Below are 12,368 nucleotides of genomic sequence, written 5' to 3'. Positions count from 1 at the left end.
ATATAAAGTCACATGTATTTCTGCATATTCTGAAGCTACAATATATGGAAATTCTCATCAAAATACTCCTTATCCCCTTGGATTTTCAGAACTTTTTCAGAATACACAGTGCAGGCTTACCTCATTTTACTGTACTTTGGTTTATTGTACTTTACATGTATTGCATTTCTTTATTTATTTAGGTTTGTGGCAACCCTGTATCAAGCAAGTCTATCATAGCTATTTTTCCTACAGCATTTGTTCACTTCATGTCTTGGCCATATTTTATTAATTGTCACATGTCAAACTTTTTCACCATTGACATTAGTATCTTTAATGTTACTATTGAAATTGTTTTGGGGTGTCATAAACCACAACCATATAAGGTGGCAAATTTAATCAGCAGATGTATATGTTCTGACAATTCTAATGACTCTACAATCCCCCCTCTTTCTCCCTCTCTCTGGTCTCCCCCTATTCCCTGAGATACAACAATGTGGAAATTAAGCCAAATATTAACCCTACAATGGTCTCCAAGTGTTGAAGTGAAAGGAAGGGTCAATCCATGTGGCAGACTTTATTGCTGCATTATTTTAAGCAATTGCCACAGCCATTTCATCCTTCACCAACCACCACCTTGATCAGTCAGCAGCCATCAACATCCAGTCAAAACCCTCCACCAGCACAAAGATTACAACTTGCTGAAAGCTCAGATGAGAATTAGCTTTCTTAAGCAATAAAATATTTTTTAATGAAAATATATACAGTGTTTTTAGACACAATGCTGTTATACAGTCAACAGACTATGGTAGAGTGTAAACATAACTTTTAAATGCACTGGGAAACCAAAATATTCATTTGACTTTGCTTTATTGTGATACTCGGTATACTGCTGTGATCTGGAATCAAATTTGCAATTATGTCCAAGGTATGCTCATATAGGATGCTTGGAGAAAGAATTCAATAAAACTCATTTCCCTGGTAGGTCCCAGACAGTTGGTCTAATGGGCCCCTCAAAAGTCTCAGTTACAAAATAAACCACTAAATAGTGTCTATCTTGCCCCAGGCATTAATCTCTTTTAACTCAAGGTCCTTTAGCCAACTCACACCACATACCAGCTTTATAAAACAAACAAACAAAACAAAACAAACTTCCTATAGACCTATCCTATATTTAAAGGTGGAATATGTCTGACCTCCTTGTATATAAAGGTGTCTCCTCCTGTCTTTATGGATTTTCAATTCAACCCCACCCCATAGAGTTGAAGACCAGATCAAAAGTACATACTCTTCCGGGACCCATTAATCATAGGTTTTCCCATAAGCCAGGACCCTGACCATCTGATACAGGATTCGTTTGAGCCTCAATTTCCACTACTCTAAAAATTTTGGTCAATATTCGGTTATAAGGGGTGGATACTTAATTCCTGCAAAACTTCTGATTCCCTCCAGAAAATTGAAATTACTTTTTCAGGGCCATTCTAATAGGCTGTGTAGACTAATAAAAAGGAGATAGAATACTACACTTAGTAAATAAAATAAAAATGACACTCAGAGGATATAAAATCAACACTATATCCCATAGTGATGCAACCAGAGAATCCCTCACTGGTAATCATCAAGCCAGAAAAAGTCAACAACAGACGACAAAGACCTGTCAAGTGCAGCTACACACCATTCTGTTGCCAATGGTCTCATTGCTATTGGTTGGACTGCTTTCATTGGTTTGCAATTCAGAGGCTCAAACCCTACAAGTAAGTCATTGTTTCAACCAACCTTGATAGATGCTAAAGACTAAAATCCAAAGTCTTCACTGGCTTGTCCATGACCAACCAACCAATTGAGGTGAAGGGTTCATGCTAATTGGCTAAATTGGAGACCTGCCTATAGGATAATGTTGGAGCTCCAAATGCAACCACAGATATTTAAATGACAAACATGACATCCTATTAATAGCATGTACCTAAACCTGGTCATATGATTTAAAACCTGTCTGTAGTAGGATCTCCTTCATCACCCATCTCAATCAAACCTTGAACACTTAGAGATTTATTTATGCCATTTAGTTTCTGATACTTTAGTCCAACTATGGCAATGTCATTGATGATGAAGTATCATCTTTGCTGGCTGTGTACCCACAAAGCTTTGACCTAAAAGATATTTAGCTCCCAAGCCCAACATTGCCTTCACATTTTAGATACAACTACAAGAGACTCAGCTGCGCTATAATATCGTAAGGCCACAAAAACAAGGCCCCTATGAATGCAAATCGTTACCCACTTAAAAAGTATACCCCAGTCCCATATCTAAACCACATTGTCCTAGCTCAGAAGTTTGCTCTTGGAGAAAACATTACTTCAGATGACATTGCGTGGCACAAAGACCTCACCATTGGAAAAAGCTTTGCACCCTGTGCCAGAGACAACATCTCCCCAGACACAGAGACTGCCATACTAGCAATACCCATGGGTTGCCTTTCCTGTCTCTTAAAATGATGATAAACTGGACATGGAACATTTATTGCTTTATAAATTATTATTAGAGATTGCGTTATATTTCCAGAGTTACTGTTTGCTTAGTGCATAGTATGTTCCTTACTTTTTTTATATACCTAAAGGTAGATCTTATAGAGGTTATACTATCTGTGCTATTAAATGTTTAACAGATTAATGAAGATTATTAATCCCCCCAGTAGGTAACTGCCTCAACCTTTGAGTGGACCTCCTATTCCCCAAAGCCTTCTCCTGCATACCCCCAGTCTGCCACCACAACCTCCCATACAACACAACCACACCTTTATCTTGGTTACAAACAAATACCATTAACCTTTACACATATTTTACTATAAACTCTCAATTTATAACCTCCAAAAACAAAACTGCTGTACCTACCATCTTCACTCAAGGAATACACCAAAATATTATTATTATAAAGATATATAATTCATATTTTAACATACTTTACAATTCCACTGTGATATTGTTAGAGACCCCAAATCTGTTCTTTCTATATAAACAGAAAATTTGATTACAGGTTGACCTACATATATTTGTTTCCCTCTCTTTGACTCTCATTAAAAAAAAAAAAAATGTGTTTCTACATAGTTTAGGGGTATATATACCCTCTTCTCTAAAACTATTGCTTACTGCTTAAACTCCTAGGATTCTCTAAATAATTGAGGTCAAAACTGATGTTAAGACAACATGAAGTCAATTGTAATGCAATTTTGTTTTGTTTTGTTCTTGTACCGTGACCCTGTTTTGAGGACTTGGCTTAAGGCTAGTCAGGTCTCCTTCTTGAATAGCTGAGCAAGTCCAAACCCTAACCACTTCCCTTATCAGGCCCTCACATTCAGAACCACCATCAGTCACCCTAATTGTTTCCTGGTGAGCAACCAAACTAGGAACAGCCCCTATGGCCTGAGACTGAAAAATCGTTCAAATTAGAGAATCCACAAGGAGTCCTCTAAATCAAGCTAATACCACCCCTCTCCCACTATAGCAACTGTTTACTATTATCTTGAGGGAGCGGGGGAGGGAAATTTTTGTGTAGCCCTGCCTGGCAGCCATCTTTCCTTTAGAGCTCTAAATAAGAGTTGTGTCTTTCATCTGTTCAAGTGTCAGTGTGGCGTATCCCACAGATGAAGTTTTAAATATAGGTGACGTTCAGTGGGCGGAGTCCAGGACCAATGACCAAGAAAGAATTCTTAAGCCATCTGTGATGCTATTTTTAGTGGTTTATTAAAGCATGGTTTATTAAGTTTATTAAATTTTTATTATAAAATTTATTAAAATTATTAATAATTTTTATTTAAATAAACCTTTAAAAAGGTTTTATTATTTTATTTTATTTTATTTTATTTTATTTTATTTCTTTTATAAAAATCCTTTAAAAAATTCTAAATGTCTTTTTATAAACCTGCCCCATAAGGCTGAGGGGTGGGAATGAGGGTGTAGAAGTGGCCTGCCCTTTTCTGTTTTCACTGAACAGCTTGTTCTAAGGGGGGGAGGAAGGGGAAGAGATCTAGAATGGGTGAGAGGGGGGTGGGGGTGTCAGGGAGGCAAGTGTGTTGTGTTACTGTGTCAATAAACTGATTTAATGTTGGAAAAAAAAAAGGACAGGTTTATTAATTTATTTATTAAAGGTTTATTAAAGGACAGGACCCATGGGCAGAGAGTTTCTGCCCTGGATTTGAGGGGTGACAGGTTATATATCATAGGGTTGGAGGAGGTAAGGAAAAGGGGAGGTTTCAACAGAACTTTCATATGCTAAAGAGGACCTATAAGATACTGGATGCCTTGAGGCCTTGTCATTATCAAGGTGTTTCATTCTAGCAAGGTATTAACATTAAAATAGTTGGGATGGGGCACCTGGGTGGCTCAGTGCTTTAAGCCTCTGCCTTCAGCTCAGGTCATGATCTCAGGATCCTGGGATCCAGCCCCCCAGAAGGCTCTCTGCTCAGCGGGGAGCCTGTTTCCCCCTCGTTCTCTGCCTGCCTCTCTGCCTACTTGTGATCTCTCTCTCTCTCTCTCAGTCAAATAAATTAATAAAATATTTTTTAAAAAGGGCACCTGGGTGGCTCAGTGGGTTGGGCCTCTGCCTTCGGCTCGGGTGGTGGTCTCAGGATCCTGGGATCAAGACCTGCATTTGTCTCTCTGCTCAGCGGGGACCCTGCTTCCCCCCTCTCTCTGCCTGCCTTTCTGCCTACTTGTGATCTCTGTCAAATAAAATCTTTTTAAAAAATATTTTTAAAAAAAAGTTGAGAGATTCCTAAAGAATCTCACAATATGTCCCAACCAGAAGTAGAGATGGGGGGGAGGTTGCACAGTGTCAGCTTTTGCTTTGTCCTCAGCCAGCCTTCTGTTCCCTCATCACCACCATGAAAAAGTTTTTAAATCTTAGAAAACATGTAGTTTTCTTTCTTTCATTCTAAAGCAATTACAGGAATGTTCCACTTTATTCTGAAGTTTTCTAAATTCTTAGAATTGTCCCAAAGTAAAAAAAGTCAAATCATATTTTTAAAAAAATTAGATAATACATTTCCAACTTTTTACAAGGCTTTACTAAGCCTTGTAACCTAAATATCATAACCTAAATGTTGAAAGAAGATTAGACTTTTTATTTTTTGTTTATTTATTTTTAAAGATTTTATTTATTTATTTGACAGAAATCACAAGTAGGCAGAGAGGCAGGCGGGGGGGGGGGGGGGGCAGGGGGAGGCAGACTCCCTGCTGAGCAGAGAGCCCGATGTGGGGCTCTACCCCAGGACCCTGAGATCATGACCTGAGCTAAAGGCAGAGGCTTTAACCCACTGAGCCACCCAGGCACCCCAAAGATTAAACTTTTATAGGCATTGATTCATCATAAACTTTTTTCTTTTTGTCTTAATATTTTGTCCTTCTATTCAAATCAATTTTATCTGTTTCTTTTAGTCTCAGTTTCTTTGAGTTGTTGGTATTCTAGAATTGAACTCTTCAATATAGGACTGACTAGCCAAAATTAAGTAAAATTTAGACATTTTTTAAAAACTTAATTAAAAATAGTTTTTAACTTAAATAAAATTGGAAAATCCATTTTTTAAGTCATAGTAGCCACGTTTCACAGTCTCAATAGGCACAGGTAACTAGGTCTGACTATTTTGGTCCATGTGGGAGTGCATTTTCTTCAAAACAGAAAGCCCTTTCGGGCAGCTCTCTTCTAGAATACAAGTGCCTATTTATTATCTCATCTACTTTCAGCATTATTTGTAGGAATATTTTTATAAGATATATCAAAAATTTTGAGTGACTGTTATCTGAAGAATAAAAAAAAAGTGACAGAAAATAAGAAGCAAAACATGCAGTAAAGAAAACCCATTTGGGGGCACCTGTCTGGCTTAGTCAGTAGAGCATGTGACTCTTGATCTCAGGATTGTGAGTTCAAGCCCCACACTGGGTGTGGAGATGACTTAAAAATAAAATCTTAAAAAAAGAAGATTCATTTTTAAGCTCAAGAAAACAGATCTATACCAATTATGATAAAAGATTCTATGCAGTCTTGATATTTCTACTAGTCTCTGTCACTTTCTGTCTCTTTTAATAAAAAATACTTTGTTATCTTGAACTTGATCTCTACTCTTCTGGGTGGTAAATTTTTTTTTTAACATGTGTTCAGTAAGAAAACAAAAATGAAGCAGATGCCCTTCCACAACATTGGGAAGACTCCTCTGATAACATGGTTAGTCTTCTAGACAGAGGACATGCACAATGTAAACGATTATGCATTCTTCAGGACTGTACTCTCTAAAGAGTCTTGCTGAATGGAAATATGGTTACTTTCTCAAGGGTATATGGATTATATCAGGACATATTCATTTAAATTCATCAAACTACATGCTTATTTACTACCTCTGAGAATCAGTGTTCAACACCGATAGTGATATTGAAGTAGCCTGAGCATGTGTCTGAAAATTGGGATGGTGCACCACATATCATGCTTGAGATTAAGACTTGATAAATTAACATCTTTATTAGAGGCAAATTATTTGCTCTGCTCTCCAGAGCAACAGACTATGGTCCTCATTATCAGTAGGTTTTATATATCTTCGGTGTGTGTGTATCTATGTTTGTGTCTTTGGCAAACCTTGACACTTGACATTTGAGGTATTTGAGACTGTAAAAGTCTTTGTTATGAGGGACAGTCTAGGCAGTGAGGAATGTTTAGCAGCAATCCATGGCCTCCATCCACCAGGTACCAGTAACATTTCCTCATATGCCGTTGTGACAAACAACTGTGTCTCCAGATATTGGCAAAAATCTGCTGAGGACAAAATAACCTCCATTTAGGAAGCACTGGTCTATGGTAATTCATCAACTGGGATTGCAAAGGCACTAATAGTGACTTAAATGATGCAACAAAAATGTACATTTTATTAAACAATATAAATGTGCTAATATATATGTTTCTATAGATGTAAATACAACGTATGAACATTCTACTGACAGCATGCATTCAATACAGCTTTTGGTCTCCATTCCCACACTGAAGCAGTCTGAGATGATATGGCATAGAGTAAATATTCAGAACTTCAAATGTCAGCTCAGTGACTTGTGAAAATTTCGTAAATGGAAATAAAATTTTTTATCAATTCAATAATACTGAATCAAAATCAGCTCCACGAAAGCTGTTGTTGGGTAGGAAAACATACTTCTACATTTATAGGTTCTTTGGCTGATCTAATAATCAAATGAATGTAAAACAGATTAGTGAGAGAAGAACAAGTTTAATAATCTGTGTTCAGGTGTCTCATAAGGATGTGAGACCAAAGGACAAGCTAGGCAATTGAAGATTGTATGCCATCTTGAGCTAAGGAATGAGGAAGGGGCTCAAGGGGAGGGGCATGATAAGTACACATGACAAAATCAGTTTTGGGAGACTTGTTCTCAACCGTCTTAATTAATAGAACCCTGAGTAAGCACATCATTTTTTTAATCAACTGAAAGATAGTCCTTTCAATGCAGATAGGTCATTATGTTGGATGCGATCTAAGTCACCGGTTTTGAAGTCAAATTACAGGAGTGACAAAATAGCAATGCTACTTTTCAGACTCTAACTGTTGGGAATGATAAATGAAGCAAATCCCTGACTGAAAGTTATCTGGTTGTGTTTTTCATAGTTTATCCTCCACAAACTGATAGATTTTACACAAATCAGGAAGTTCTACTTTGCCCAGAGGGGCTTTACTTTACTTAGAATTAATTACTTTTAGATAAGGAATTGATGACTGTCCAGACTGATGGATTCATGAGGGACGTTAAGGTCTTCTCAAAATGAGGCTGCATAATCGGTTACAGAGACATGTTTCTTGGATTGGAGGAAGAAATAATTTTCTTCCAGATTTCAGCAGGGGATCCCTTAGTGGTCAACACCTATGTTTTTTTAATGAATTATTTAAAAAATAAATCCTGTTATCTTGTTGGAAAATCTCAACTATTATTGCTTGGTATGAAAATAATTCATCTATTAAAAGCAGACATTTTAAATATACAAAAAGTAGCCTTTTTATGTATACCTTTTTCAATTTAATGAGCTAGTGACCTAAAAATGGGGATTCTCTGTCCCTCTCTAAGATTCCCTGACAGTGTTGTTCTCATTGCTTATTGTGGTGTTAGTCTGCAGAGCAATGGAGTAAGAGGTAATTGAACCACTAAGTGTCACATTTTAAGTTTCAGTAATATCCCTTTGGCATGAAAGGTGATGACTGAAAGTGTTTTGCCAGGACTGTGAGGGATGAAATCCAGAATTCAGGACTATCACCACCATATCACTCTTGGAGTCCAAAAAAATTAAAAAGGATTTAACAGAATAATTAAACTGAGCTCATGACTTGAGGAGCTTTTGTATTTGGCAAAGGCACTTGAGAGTAGAATCTTCCTTAGCAACCAGTTAATCATGATCTCCTGGCTGTGTTCACCATCGTCCATTCAGACACTTATGTTTTTATCTACATTTCAAGATACATATATCCATAAGTTAGTCTTTATTTTTTCATGCTTTACGTAAAACTCATTTACCTCTAATATGTTAATGGTACATTTTACAGCATTTTGAAATATCAAAGGCACCAGGAATCAGCACTGATATTTTTCTCAGATAAATCGCTGCAGTGATTACCATGAAGTACATTGATGTCACTATCACTATGACAACATTATGACAAGAACTAGTCACTCTAAGGCTACCTAGTCAAGGGAACTATCATCTGTATTTCTGAATAAAATGTAACACATATTAGGACCTCTGCTTTCTTACCTTAATTTGTACCTTGATGGTTAGGGAATGTTGAATCACTATTGGATGAAGAAACAATTCATGTTAATATCTCTCTAAAGGTAAGACTTGAATATTTGAAGAATGTATACTTTAACTTTTTAGTCAGTTGAAAAGAAAGCAATTGTTTGATCAGTAGAAGCTACTGTTTGATGCAATAAATGAATAAATGACCTTGGTATGTGCTTTATTATATTTTTGCACTTAAAAAAGCACGATACAGTGATATCAACAAATAGTCTAAATAGGTGAACTTTGGGAGGGATGTGAAGGTTTTTTGTCTGAAGCTATAGAGAATCAACATTTCTACTTTCAGGATGTTGCATAATTTTTTAACTTTAAGCTTCTTATGAGAGAAGTGGATCACCCTTCTGTACTGTTCCATTTTTAATTAAGCAAGGGTTCAAAATCATTTTTTCATTGGTAACTTTAAAAATAAGTTGACTCTTGTGTGTTCTCCATCCCCCTCCCCCAGGGATGTCCTATGGAAAATAAATGAAGGCGTACTAGAACCTTAGAAAGAAAATATTAGTCATCACAAACACCATTCATCTAGAAATGCACTGCTGCCAATATTTTTGGATCGTTTATGCTCAATTTTGTACTTGTTTTAGTTTGTACAGTAGAGCGTCGGCATTCTGACATTTGCTGTGTAGAGAACTGTATCACCACATGATGTGACATAGAACAGTTGACAAATGGCAATTTTCCCAGTAATGTTTGCCTTTTTATTTGATCTGAGCCAAATCTGAAATTCTTTAGAGGAATTCCTTCCTTAGAAGATTTTGTAGATTTATAAAAAGAAAAACAAAGGTATAACCTGTCTTGATTTTAAAAGCCTACTTTTTATTTTGATCAATTAAGAAATATGATATTAGACATATGTAAATATGGGCTGTAGTCATACAGATGGGCGAGGTATTCTCTTATAACTTCTTCATCGCAAAATTCTTAATGAACATGATTGGAGAGGCTATTTCTTTTTTTGTAATGCATCATTTGGTGCCAGAGACACTAAAAGAAAAGCAGAAACATTCTTGGTGCAGGGTGTGCTATTCCGAGTAGATTATCTGATGCAAAAACTCAAGTATGTCTTTTGTGTTACTCAAGTATCTATTTAGAACAGCTGAGAAAAACCAACAATTCTAAAACATTGAAGATGGATGATGTTTATTATAAGCAGCTTGAGGTTTTTCTGAGAGGTGATACAATTAACTTAATATTCAGTTCATATTTTGCTGCCTCAATCTCTATTAGAACTCAGAGGTACATGTTCTGATTATACTATTTTTGCTAAATGATTTTTGCTTTTCAAATTATTTTGACTACAGATGTGTTATACACCATCTAAACAAAGAAAAAAAATTCATTTCAATGGAAGACTTTTTGAATGTGCCTCAATAGCATTTTAAGGAAAAAGTAAACATAGATAAGCAGAGATATAAAGAGAAGAAATACTACCAAAAATCTGTTGGTTATTTAGAAACTTCAAGGGGAGAGGATTCCAGCTTGTATCTTGATGAAAAAACTTCAAAATTGATTGCTTTAAGAGATTTGTTTTCATGAGGCATAATTCCCTTGCAAATTGTAGTTTCTATTTTAAAATAAGCCTTTAGCAGAGCATATTGCACATCACTAAAAAATCTGCTCGACACCACCCATCTCACCTATTTTTACCATATAATAAGCATTAGATTTCCTATATCCTATATAAAGTTAACCTACTTTCTGTAACCTCTGCCATCACCACTACATGTACACAAATGTACACACACATGCATTTGTGTTTATTTTTTTCTGAATTCTAATAAAATGTTTCACCATATTTTTATTTTTTACATTTCTCCTTTAAAATTTTTCCAGAAGTAAACAAATTTAAAACTCAAATCCCTAGAAACAACTTTGTATTTAAAGATTATGCAACAGTCAATTTTTTTTCATCTTTCAGAGAACTAGGCCATCAAGATCATATTCTTAAAAAGGAGTTCAAATCTTAAGAAATAGTTCAGATCTGATAGAATATTAGTCAGATGTTAAGTTAATCACTTTAATGTGATGATTTCTCCCTCCTCTAGTGTTTTGAATTCACTTGAGTTCAGTGATTTTATAGCAATCCAAAATAGAAGGCAGCGAGGTAATCTTTTTTTTTTTTCTTTTGGATTTAAAAAACAGATGTTTTTACTAATCTATTTGGAAATAAATAAAAGTTGCTGCGTGTATATGTAGGCCAAAAGGACAACAAAATCTCTGTGTTATACATGGAGTCTGAGTTATTCTAGTTTGTCAGTGTAAGTTACATGAGATAGCTTTTATAATGCATAAGGAATTCTGACATTTAAGATAATTAATGCAAAATGGAAAACTTTTCCTAGTATGTATATTAAAGTAAGAGCATATACCAAGCCTCAGTTTATTTGCAATTCATGATAAAAACGGCATTTATGAGTAGAATGGCAGGGATTCTCTGCACTGATGTTTATCATATTCAGATCCCAAGGCAAAGTAGCTTGTCACTATTTTACTAAAGCAATATCATCTTGATTTGCCTTAAAATTATACTTAGTATTCTTTTATAAGCCAATTTAGGTAAGGCTGTGTGACTTTAAAAAAATTAAAGGGTTTCATCAATCCAAGAATTTTTACTCAGACAGTATTTCATTTGATAAGCTTAATGTTGATGAACTTATTATCTTTCCTTTTTTTCCTGAATAAATCTAATTGGTTTCACAAATGTTTGTTTTATTAACATATAATGTATTATTAGCCCCAGGGGTACAGGTCTGTGAATTTCCAGGTTTACACACTTCACAGCACTCACCATAGCACATACCCTCCCCAATGTCCATAACCCCACCACCCTCTCCTGACCCTCCTCCCCACAGCAACCCTCAGTTTGTTTTGTGAGATTAAGAGTCTCTTATGGTTTGTCTCCCTCCTGATCTTGTTTCAACACATCTTTGTTTTAAATTCAGTTGATTCTTAAAGTTAAGATATGGAAATAAACCAGATATTTGTACACAGCTACACTCTTAAACCAAGTAACTATTTAAAAAGTACTATATTTGATATGAAGAAATGTCTATGGCCAGAACTTTCATCCGAAAATATACCACAAGCTTTTTGTTAGTATTATGCAGAAGTGAGAAAGAAGGTGGGAAACTTTATATTCTTCAATATAAATGAGACTTTTACCCCCCTCTATTATCTCAGAGCTCAGTAAACATAGGGACACCTTGGAATACATTTATTTATGATTACATTTTTTTCATGAGCCCAGGCATTCTCCAGCCTCTGAAATACACAAGCCTTATTTATTTGCTGTCACCATCTGTCAGAAAATAATTTGAGTTGAACAGAAGCAGCAAAAGAATAATCCCACCTGCAGATGTTCTTCAACTGAGAAATTAATCCCAACAATTGAAATGATCATTTAAGGAGCATGGGTTTATATTTCTTTTTCATGGTGATACAATAGTTTACCTTATTTGACTCCTTGGGATAAAAAAAGAAAATGCTAATTATTTTTCATTCAGATTTGCATTTAAAACTTCACTTAAAAAAACAAATTGGGGTGCCTGGGT

Source organism: Mustela lutreola, chromosome 4 (genome assembly GCF_030435805.1).
Source record: "Mustela lutreola isolate mMusLut2 chromosome 4, mMusLut2.pri, whole genome shotgun sequence".
Taxonomy (NCBI): Eukaryota; Metazoa; Chordata; class Mammalia; order Carnivora; family Mustelidae; genus Mustela; species Mustela lutreola.
This window is presented reverse-complemented; position numbering follows the sequence as displayed.